Below are 12,143 nucleotides of genomic sequence, written 5' to 3' on the forward strand. Positions count from 1 at the left end.
TCTTTCTTCCCAAGGACAATCCCACAAGGGAACAAGACGCCAATAAAATAGTCACTGCCCCATCATTTGGAATCTTCGACACCCATCTCTGGATTATTTCTATTTGAAAGTTTTTGTTATTGGGATTACTGTATCCACTGCTCTTGCCTGGTTCAGCTGGGGCTTAACTGTATTCATAAATGTTGGCAGGATATGGATATTCGTCTGTGATGCCAACACAACTAAAACAGAAGCAGATCAGGTACGCTTGGATTATTTATTCAATAATGACCTAATAATGACCTTCATAGCGAGATGATTCAATTACAGGAGCAGGGGTGTCTTGCTGCAATTGTACAGGGCCTTGGTGAGACCACACCTGGAATATTGTGTGCAGTTTTGGTCTCCTTATCTGAGGAAGGATGTACTTGCTATGTAGGGAGTGGAGTGAAGGTTTACCAGACTGATTCCTGGGATGGCAGCACTGATATATGAGGAGAGATTGAGTCGATTAGGATTATATTCGCTGCAGTTCAGAAGAATGAGGGGGGATCTCATAGAAACCTATAAAATTCTAACAGGACTAGGCAGGGTAGATGCGGGAAGGATGGTGGGGGAATCCAGAACCAGGGGGTCACAGAGTGAGGCTACGGGGTAGACTATTTAGGACTGAGATGAAGAGAAATTCCTTCACATAAAGAGTGGTGAGCCTGTGGAATTCGCTACCACAGAAAGTAATTGAGGCCAAAACATTGTATGTTTTCAAGAAGGAGTTAGATATAGCTCTTGGGGTGAAAGGGATCAAAGGATATGGGGAGAAAGCAGGAGCAGGCTATTGAGTTGGATGATCAGGCATGATCATAATGAATGGCGGAGCAGGCTCGAAGGGCCGAATGGCCTACTCGTATTTTTTTCTATGACCTTCTCCAGGCTTTAGAATCCTCTGAGAGCTCTGCATTCCTGCAACTCTGACCTCTTAGGCATCCTCAGTTTCATTCATCTTACTGTTGGCGGCCGTGCCTTCAGCTGTCTGTGCCCCAAACTCTGGAATCCCTCCCTAAACCTCTCCACCTCGCTAGCTCTCTCTCCTCCTTTGTGATTCTCCTTAAACCCTTGCGAAACGGCAGCTCACTCTCAACCTCCTGTGAGTTTCAGGGAGTTGATGCATTTGCATAGTAATTACCTGATTGAACTCACTGCAAAAAGTTGGAGCTGGTACATAACAGAATAAGTATTTTTTTTATTAATGTGGAAGTCTGGGCTCTTGTAATGCCAGTCAGACATTATCAGCTCACACAGCAACTTAAATTGCTGATTTTTCAAACTGAAAAGGTTGAGGAAGAAAGTCCAACGCTGAATATGAAGCGGCGATGGCGGAGTGCTATCGCCACTGGGCTGGTAATCCAGAGACCCCGGGTAATGCTCTGAGGACCTGGGTTCAAATGGCTGATGGTGGAATTTGAATTCAACAAAAATCTGGAATTAAAAGTCTGATGATGACCATGGAACCATTGCCGATTGTGGTAAAAACCCATCTGGTTCACTATTGCCCTTTAGGGAAGGGAATCTGCTGTCCTTACCTGGTCTGGGCTACAAGTGACTCTCAATTAGGGATGGGCAATAAACGCTGGCCCAGCCAGTGATGTCCACGTTCCATGAGCGAATTTTAAAAAACACATTGTGATGTGTTCCATTGCAGCAATGCTTCTAACACCCCCTGCAACCACCACACCCCCCACAACTACCCTACCCGCCAAAACCACCATACACCCCACAACTACCCTACCCCCCACAACTACCCTACCCCCCACAACCACCACTCCCCCCACAACTACCCTACCCCCCACAACTACCCTACCCCCCACAACCACCACTCCCCCCACAACTACCCTACCCCCCACAACTACCCTACCCCCCACAACTACCACTCCCCCCACAACTATCCTACCCCCCACAACTACCCTACCCCCCAAAACTACCACTCCCCCCGCAACTACCACTCCCCCCGCAATTACCCTACCCCCCATAACTACCCTACCCCCCACAATTACCACTCCCCCCACAACTACCCTACCCCCCACAACTACCCTACCCCCCACAACTACCACTCCCCCCACAACTATCCTACCCCCCACAACTACCCTACCCCCCAAATCTACCACTCCCCCCGCAACTACCACTCCCCCCGCAATTACCCTACCCCCCATAACTACCCTACCCCCCACAATTACCACTCCCCCCACAACTACCCTACCCCCCACAACTACCACTCCCCCTGCAACTACCACTCCCCCCACAACTACCCTACCCCCCACAACTACCCTACCCCCCACAACCACCACTCCCCCCACAACTACCCTACCCCCCACAACTACCCTACCCCCCACAACTACCACTCCCCCCACAACTATCCTACCCCCCACAACTACCCTACCCCCCAAAACTACCACTCCCCCCGCAACTACCACTCCCCCCGCAATTACCCTACCCCCCATAACTACCCTACCCCCCACAACTACCCTACCCCCCACAACTACAACTCCCCCCGCAACTACCACACCCCCCACAACTACCCTACCCCCCACAACTACCCTACCCCCCACAACCACCACTCCCCCCGCAACTACCCTACCCCCCACAACTACCACACCCCGCACAACTACCACTCCCCCCACAACTACCCTACCCCCACAACCACCACTCCCCCCACAACCACCACTCCCCCCACAACTACCCTACCCCCCACAACTACAACTCCCCCCGCAACTACCACACCCCCCACAACTACCCTACCCCCCACAACTACCCTACCCCCCACAACCACCACTCCCCCCGCAACTACCCTACCCCCCACAACTACCACACCCCGCACAACTACCACTCCCCCCACAACTACCCTACCCCCACAACCACCACTCCCCCCGCAACTACCCTACCCCCCACAACTACCACACCCCCCACAACTACCACACCCCCCACAACTACCACTCCCCCCACAACTACCACACCCCCACAACTACCCTACCCCCCACAACTACCACACCCCCCACAACTACCACACCCCCCACAACTACCACTCCCCCCACAACTACCACTCCCCCCACAACTACCACACCCCCCACAACTACCCTACCCCCCACAACTACCACTCCCCCCGCAACTACCCTACCCCCCACAACTACCACACCCCCCACAACTACCACACCCCCCACAACTACCACACCCCCCACAACGACCACACCCCCCACAACTACCACACCCCCCGCAACTACCACTCCCTCCACAACTACCACACCCCCCACAACTACCCTACGCCCCACAACTACCCTACCCCCCACAACTACCCTACCCCCCACAACTACCAGACCCCCCGCAACTACCCTACCCCCCACAACTACCCCACCCCCCACAACTACCACACCCCCCACAACTACCACACCCCCCACAACTACCCTACCCCCCACAACTACCACACCCCCCACAACTACCCCACTCCCGACTATCCTCCCAAGCCTAACCCATCCTACCCACACACCTTACACGCCTAACATCTCTCCTGTCAAAGTGACTGGGACCTTAAAACTTTTTACCCGGTTTACACCAGCTGGTGCCATGAAAAGGGGTCATGGCTTCAGTTCCCCAGATGAATCTGCCCTGCGCTGAAGGAGCAGTTACTCTGTAAATTCCTCAGCAGGACCAAGTCGGGTGAGAAATACGCAGCTCCGGACTAAGGGAAGGAAAAAGGAGCAGAGTGGTAATCCGCCGGTGACTACCTTTACTGCTCCTCAGAGGATTCAGCCCAATACCTAACTGGTCAGAACAGAAGGAGATGATGCTTGGTGCAGACTAAATTAAAGTACCTCACATGGAGGGAAAGCTAGGCAATGCACATTGTCCATAAGTGATACTGAAAGAGCTGGAGGTTAAATTGACTCAACCTGTAGACTCCACGCTGAACATGCCCAAGAGTTTTCTGCGTCCCAATTAGCTGCTTCTTTATTTATGTTTGACAGGAACGTCACCTCAAAAATGCTTTTATGGCTGTAAAATGTGTTCAGATGTCCTGAGGTCTTTCAAGGTGCTACAGGAATGTCTTTCTTTCTGATGAGATAATACCTGAGCACTTCTTCCTTGTCAAGCAAGGCCAGAGGTGATGTTGTGGGTGTGAACAGGATTATACACTGAATGGACAACTTGAATCCAGAATATTTGCTTTAAATTAAATTGTGAGAGTAGAACTATAGGTTACAGGTTTAAATTAGCAAACAGTCAACTTGAAACTGTTACCAAGTGGCCCCTCCTTCACACAGTGGTCAACACGTGGAATGGCCATTCTGATGGGTCTAAACCCTGGAGACATTTAAGAAACCAATTGGAAGATATAATGAGGAGAATTTAGTATTTTCCGAATGGATGAATTGAATAGCCTTTCTCATCCATGATTCACTTGTCATCATCAAATCACAGATTTACACAGCACAGAAGGAGGCCATTCAGCCCACTGTGCTTGTGACAGCTCTTTGAAAGAACAACCAATTAGTCCAACTCACCCCTGCTCTTTCCCCACAACCCTTCACATGTTTCCTTTTCAAGTACTTATCCAATTTCTTTGTGAAAGTTACTACTGAATCTGCTATCAGGCAGGGTATTCCAGATCACAGCAACTTGCTGCATAAAAAACAATCTCCTCGCTTGTGATAGGCTTGGAGTTAAAATTTGTGAATGACCTTTGAGGCTTCATTTTAGGCACCTGTGCAGGCAATGAAGCGAGTAGCCTGAGTACCCCTGGGGCAGCATCTTCTGGTCGGTGAATGGGGGTAAGATGACATGGGGATATGTTGGGCATGTGTCCCAACGTCACCCCGCATTATTTAGTTTCTCAGTTTGGCGGGCACACAGCTGATTCGGCTGCATGCCCACCGAACTGTCAACGGCCTATTAAGGCCATTAAAAATCTATTTAAGACGATTAATGGCCCTGCCTGTGCAACCTTAAGGTTGTCGGGTAGGCCGGGAGCCTTGGCGGGCTTCAGAAAAAACATGAAACCTCATCCACGGGCGGGATGAGGTTTCATGAGGGCATTTAAATTTTTATGAAATGTTTCAATAAAAGTAATGGACATGTCCCAACCCATGTGACAGTGTCACATAAGGGGGTCATGGCAGGGAAATGTTTTTACCACCTTTATTTAAAGTTTTCAATCGGAGCCGATCTCCCTGAGGCAGCACTGAGCCTCAGGGAGACCTGTGCACCCCTTCATGCTCATGTGTGAAAGAGCGTACTCCCGGCTGAGGCAATCGCCTCCCCCACCCGCACAGGAAGTGCATAGCGCTTCCTGGCAGACATCACGCTGGACGGGCCTTAATTGGCCCACCCAAGTAAAATGGAGGCGCCTCCCTGCAAAGGGGCAGCGATCAGAAGGCCACCTGCCTGTGCCCGCTCCTGCACTTCCCCTCCCTCCACCACCCCCCCCCCCCCGCCTCAAACAGGGGGAAAATGTTGCCCCTGGTCTCTGTGGAATATGAGCAAGGAAGGGGGTCATTTGTAACAGAATGTTTGTTTATAAATTCATTTTGCCCCATTTCATTTACAAATTGAGAATAAAGTGGGAACAGTGAATGGACTGTGACCATTCAATTGCCTTGCTTCCATTGTCGCTGATTTGTGTGAGGCTTGTACAGTCAAAGAGCTGAGTCATATAGCTTGCTCTAATTGTGGAAGAGCAGAGGTTCTGCAAGTAGCAGGACAGCAGCTAATTCACAAGAGCATCTGGTTTGATCAAACGGAGACTGAGTCAGCAAATACAAGGGAATAAAGAAGATTCTGATAGAAGGTAATATAGGAAGTGAAGAGAAACTTTGTAAAAAGGCAAGGAGACTGGTGTGGATTGAAACGTTGCTGACATTTAAAATCAAGCAGCACTACAAAGCACCACGGTGAAGAGATAAATAAAATTAAACAGAAACTCAAGGCAGTCAGGACATAAAACAGAAACAGGAATGGGGAAATGGTTCAGTTGAAGAAAAAAATTAATTTCCTAGCGTTAATCTTCCCTGTAATTCACATGAACAGTTCCACCTGTTCTCTAACCAGAGCAGCTGCTGTAGAGCATTCCACAAGGACATTAAGTTAGTCTTTGGTGAGAGTATGAAACTGGAGAAAGCAAATTATCCAGCTGTTTTAACCTGCACTCAATTCTCTTCATCAGATCATCGGGAAAGATAACCAGGCACAGTGTGAAGTTTCCTAATTATTAGAGAGAAAGAACACTCAGATGCGCCTGTCACACTATCAAAAAAGTTACAACTTATAAGTAAGAACATAGAACACGAGTATAAAGTGTAGATTTACCAGGAAGATGCCAAGAACTATCCACTTAAGGGCCTCATCCTGCCACCATCATTATTCATCCAGCGACAGGCAGAGGGCTCACCATACGGAGAGACTAACGGGCAAATCCTGCTGGGGTTGCTTGCAGGATTCCAGGGGATTGTGCCTCAATCAAAGCCTCTCAGTGTCTGATCAAGGGACCCAGCATCAGGAAGTGGGAGACCCTGTTGAACACCAACCCCCCAACCTTTCTTCTGACCAGCGACAGTGAAGGATCAGCGATCGATTCCCAAGCCAGGATGGGGAGTGACTTGGAGGGGAACTTCCAGGTGGTGGTGTTCCCATCTATCTGCTGCCCTTGTCCTTCTAGATGGTAGTGGTTGTGGGTTTGGAAGGTGCTGTTGAAGAAGCCTTGGTGAGTTCCTGCAGTGCATCTGGTAGATGGTACACACACTGCTGCCACTGTGCGTCGGTGGTGGAGGGAGTGAATATTTATGGATGTGGTGCCAATCAAGCGACCTGCTTTGTCCTGGATGGTGTCAAGCTTCTTGAGTGTTGTGGGAGCTGCACTCATCCATTCAAGTGGGGAGTATTCCATCACACTCCTGACTTATGTCTCGTAGATGGTGGACAGGATTTGGGGAGTCAGGAGGTGAGTAACTCACCACACAGTTCCTAGCCTCTGACTTGTAGCCATAGTATTTATATGGATTGTCCAGTTCAGTTTCTGGTCAATGGAAATCCCCAAGATGTTACCAGTGAGGGATTCAGCAATGGTAATGCAATTGAATGTCAGGAGGTGACGGTTAGATTCTCTCTTGCTGGAGAGGGTCATTACTTGACATTTGTGTGGTGTGAATGTTACTTTCCACTTGTCAGTCCAACCCTGGATATTGTCCAGGTCTTGCTGCATTTTGACACAGGCTGTTTCAGTATCTGAGGAGTCCCGCATGGCGCTGAGTAGACTGATGGGTTGGTAATTGGCCGGGTTGGATTTGTCCTGCTGTTTGTGTACCAGACATACCTGGGCAATTTTCCACACAGCCAGGTAGATGCCAGTGTTGTAGCTGTACTGGAACAGCTTGGCTAGGGGCACAGCAAGTTCTGGAGCACAAGCCTTCAGTACTATTGCCAGAATATTGTCAGGGCTCATAGCCCTTGAAGTATCCAGTGCCTACAGCTATTTTTTGATATCACATGGAATGAATCGAATTGGCTGAAGACTGGCAGCTGTGATGCTGGGAACCTCCAGAGGAGGCTGAGATGGATCATCCACTCAGCACTTCTGACTGAAGATGTTTGCGAATGCTTCAGCCTTATCTTTTGCAGTGATGCGCTGGGCTCCCCCATCATTGAGGATGGGGATATTTGTGAAGCCTCCTCCTCCTAAACAAAGCACTCTCATATACCGTGATTCCCTGTCCACTGGAAATGGTGTCACAGGTGCAGCTTCATTCTGATCAGAATCTCTGACCAGTTTACTGGCCACATGTTTGAAGCCAATGCTGTAAAATAGGGGAGGTGGTAACATAATGGTATTGTCACTGGACTTGTGTTCCAGAGACCCAGAATAATGCTCTAGGGACCTGGGTTCGAATCCCACCATAGCAGATAGTGAAATTTGAATTCAATAAAAATCTGGAATTAATAGTCTAATGATGATTATGAAACCATTTTTTGTTGTAAGAAATCCATCTGGTTCACTAATGTCCATTAGGGAAGGAAGTCTGCCATTCTTACCGGGTTTGGCCTACATGTGACTCCTGACCCACAGCAATGTTGTTGATTCTTAAATGCCTTCTGAACAAGGGCAGTTAGGGATGGGCAATAAATGCTGGCACTAGCCAGCGATGCCCACATCCCATGAATGAATTTTTAAAAGTCTTCCTGCAGAAAATTGAATCTAAAGAACAGTTAATAAAATGGTTGATCTCCCATGGTCTTGTATATTGAGATTGAAACTTCACCGATAAGGGGTTAGTGGGAGTGTGTTTGGAACCAACATACAGATGAGATTTAGTCTCAATTTTTAAGTTGTGCAATCTTTATTTTTCTATTTCTGTTGTAAACTCCAGTATCCACTTCTAGAATGGAATTTCTCCATGTAAACATGCCCTGGTGCAATTACACTGTCACACCTCTGCTGTTCTGTTACACATGCACCAGTGGAAGAAAGAAAGAACTTTCATTTCTATAGCACCTTTCCCAACCTTAGGAGATCCCAAATCTCTTTCGAGCCAATGAAGCAGTGTTGAAACATAGTCACTGTGGTAATGGAAGAAACATGGCAACGAACATCCACACTGCAAAATCGCACAAACAGCGATGTGATGTTGACCATATCATCTGCTGTTAATGATCTCGACTGGAGGATAAACATTGGCCAGGACTCCAGGGAGAATGCCCCATCTCTCCAAAATGGTGCTTTTTGTTTGTTGAATCACTAGAAAAGGGCAGATGGAGCCTTTTAATATCTGTTCTGAGAAATGCTACCTCTGACAGCACGGCACTGCCTTACTACTTCAACATGGACAGCACAGCACACCTTCAGTACTGATCCTCTTACAGTGCAGCATTCCTTCAGTACTGACCCTCTGACAGTGCAGCGATCCCTCAGTACTGATCCTCTTACAGTGCAGCACTCCTTCAGTACTGATCGTCTTACAGTGCAGCGCTCCCTCAGTACTGATCCTCTGACAGTGCAGCACTCCTTCAGTACTGACCCTCCAACAATGCAGCACGCCCTCAGTACTAACTCTCTGACAGTGCAGCGCTCCCTCAGTACTGACCCTCTGGCAGTGCAGCACTCCCTCAGTACTGACCCTCCGACAATGCAGCACTCCCTCAGTACTGACCCCCCGACAATGCAGCACTCCCTCAGTACTGACCCTCTGACAATGCAGCACTCCCTCAGTACTGACCCTCTGACAGTACAGTACCCTCTCAGTACTGACCCTCTGACAGTGCAGCACTCCCTCAGTACTAACTCTCTGACAGTGCAGCACTCCCTCAGTACTGACCCTCTGACAGTACAGTACCCTCTCAGTACTGACCCTCCAACAGTGCAGTACTCCATCAGTGCTTCACTTGAGTGCCAGCTGAGAATATTTGCTCAAATAGCAAACACTGGGAGCATTGAATTACAAATCTAGATGGGCAGTTTCCAACAACCACAACCATTTTCCTTATACTAGGTAAGACTCCAACCAGCGGAGAGTTTTCCCTCTGATTCCCATTGACTCCAGTTTTGTTGGGGCTCCTTGATGCCACACTCTGTCAAATGCGGCCTTGATGTCAAGGGCAGTCACTCTCACCTCACCTCGGGATTTCAGCTCTTTTAGCCATGTTTGAACCAAGGCTGTAATGAGGTCAGGAGCTGAATGGCCCTGGCAGAACCCAAACTGGGCATCAGTGAGCAGGTTATTGCTAAGCAAGTGCCATTTGATAACACTGTTGATGACCCCTTCCATTACTTCACTGATGATCGAGAGTAGACTGATGGGGCGGTAATCGGCCGGGTTGGATTTGTCCAGCTTTTTGTGTATAGAACAAATATGAGCAATTTTTCACGTAGCTGGGTAGATGCCAGTGTTGTAGCTGTACTGGAACAGCTTGCCTAAGAGCGTGGCAAGTTCTGGAGCACAAGTCTTCAGTACTATTGGTGGAATTTTGTCAGGGCCTATAGGCTTTGCAGTATCCAGTGCCTTCAGCCATTTATTGATATCACATGAAGGGAATTGAATTGGCTGAAGACTGGAAGATCTGTGATGCTGGAGACCTCCAGAGGAGGCCAAGATGGATCATCCACTCAGCACTTCTGGCTTAAGAGTGTAGCAAATACTTCAGCCTTATCTTTTGCACTTTTCGGTCGAAGGGTCATGAGGACTCGAAACGTCAACTCTTTTCTTCTCCGCCGATGCTGCCAGACCTGCTGAGTTTTTCCAGGTAATTCTGTTTTTGTTTTTTATCTTTTGCACTGATGTGCTGGGCTCCTCCATCATTGAGGATGGGGATATTTATGGAGCCTCCTCCTACAGTGAGTTGTTTAATTGTCCACCACCATTCAGGACTGGATATGACAGGACTGTAGAGCTTAGATCTGATCCATTGGTTGTGGGATCGCTTAACCCTGTCTATCACTTGCTGCTTATGCTGTTTGGCACACAAGTAGTCCTGCATTATAGCTTTACCAGGTTGACAGCTCACATTTCAGCATTCCTGGTGCTGCTCCTGACATGCCCCCCTGCACTCTTCGTTGAACCAGGGTTGATCCCCTAGCTTGATGGTAATGGTAAAGTGGGGGATATGCCAGGCCGTGAGGTTACAGATTGTGTTTGAGTACAATTCTGCTGCTGCTGATGGTTCACTTACCCTTAAGCTTCTAAATTCCGGCAATACAAGCTTAGTTTGTGTAACCTTCCTTCATAATTTAACCTTTGGAGTCCAGGAGTCTATTTGGAGGACTTGGCCTCATCCTGCATTGGGTGTACCCCACCCACCTTTCAGCTGTTCAACAGCTTTGCCCCGCAGGAAGGTAGGGTTGATGGGCGGGGGGAGGGGTTTTGGGTGGGGAGTTGGTGAGACTCCTGCTCCTGAGGCTATTAGTGAACCAGTTGGGGTTTTGTGATGATTCACCAGTTTTTAAAGACATTTTCTTTCAATTCACAAATAGCTTGTTTTACAATTTGCCTTGTAGGATTTGAACTCTTGACCCCGGTTTAATAAAGCAATAATGAAAAGAGGGAATTTGCCTCCATTTTTGTATTTCACTTTCTCGGAAAATGCCGAAGTATTTTATATTCAATGTAGTTTTGATGTGTTGTTATTATTGTTCTGTAAGTACATGTGCACAGCAAGCTCCCACAAGCAACAGTCAGATAATGACCTGTTTAGATGAGGGAATTAAATGTAATATCTCCAAATTTGCAGATGACACAAAGCTGGGTGGGAGGGGGAGCTGTGAGGAGGATGCAGAGATGCTTCAGTGTGATTTGGACAAGCTGTGTGAGTGGGCAAACGCATGGCAGATGCAGTATAATGTGGATAAATGTGAGGTTATCCATTTTGGTAGCAAAAACAGGAAGGCAGATTATTATCCGAATGGCTATAAATTGAGAGAGGGGAATGTGCAACGAGACCTGGGTGTCCTTGTACACCAGTCGCTGAAGGTAAGCATGCAGGTGCAGCAGGTGGTAAAGAAGGCAAATGGTATGTTGGCCTTCATAGCCAGAGGATTCGAGTACAGGAACAGGGATGTCTTGCTGCAATTGTACAGGGCCTTGGTGAGACCACACCTGGAATATTGTGTGCAGTTTTGGTCTCCTTATCTGAGCAAGGATGTTGATGCTATAGAGGGAGTGCAGCGAAGGTTTACCCGACTGATTCCTGGGATGGCGGGACTGACATATGAGGAGGGATTGATTCGTTTAGGATTATATTTGCTGGAGCTCAGAAGAATGAAGGGAGATCTCAAAGAAACCTATAAAATTCTAACAGGACAAGACAGGGTAGATGCAGGAAGGATGTTCCCGATGGTGGGGCAGTCCAGAACCAGGGGTCACAGTCTGAGGATATGGGTTAGACCCTTTAGGACTGAGATGAGGCGAAATTTCTTCACCCAGAGGGTGGAACTCGTTACCACAGAAAGTAGTTGAGGCCAAAACATTGTATGTTTTCAAGAAGGAGTTAGATATAGCTCTTGGGGCGAAAGGGATCAAAGGATATGGGGAGAAAGCGGGAGCATATTATTGAGTTGGATGATCAGACATGATCATAATGAATGGGTGGAGCAGGCTCGAAGGGCCGAATGGCTTACTCCTGCTCCTATTTACTAT

General features: G+C 48.2%; 1 protein-coding gene across 6 annotated transcripts in view; it reads left to right on the top strand.

The window, feature by feature from the left end:
• The window catches only part of fgf13a (fibroblast growth factor 13a), a 638,247-nt gene that overhangs the window by 602,950 nt on the left and 23,154 nt on the right, over positions 1-12,143 (top strand). The window lies entirely within an intron of this gene.

Source organism: Carcharodon carcharias, chromosome 9 (genome assembly GCF_017639515.1).
Source record: "Carcharodon carcharias isolate sCarCar2 chromosome 9, sCarCar2.pri, whole genome shotgun sequence".
Lineage (NCBI taxonomy): Eukaryota > Metazoa > Chordata > Chondrichthyes > Lamniformes > Lamnidae > Carcharodon > Carcharodon carcharias.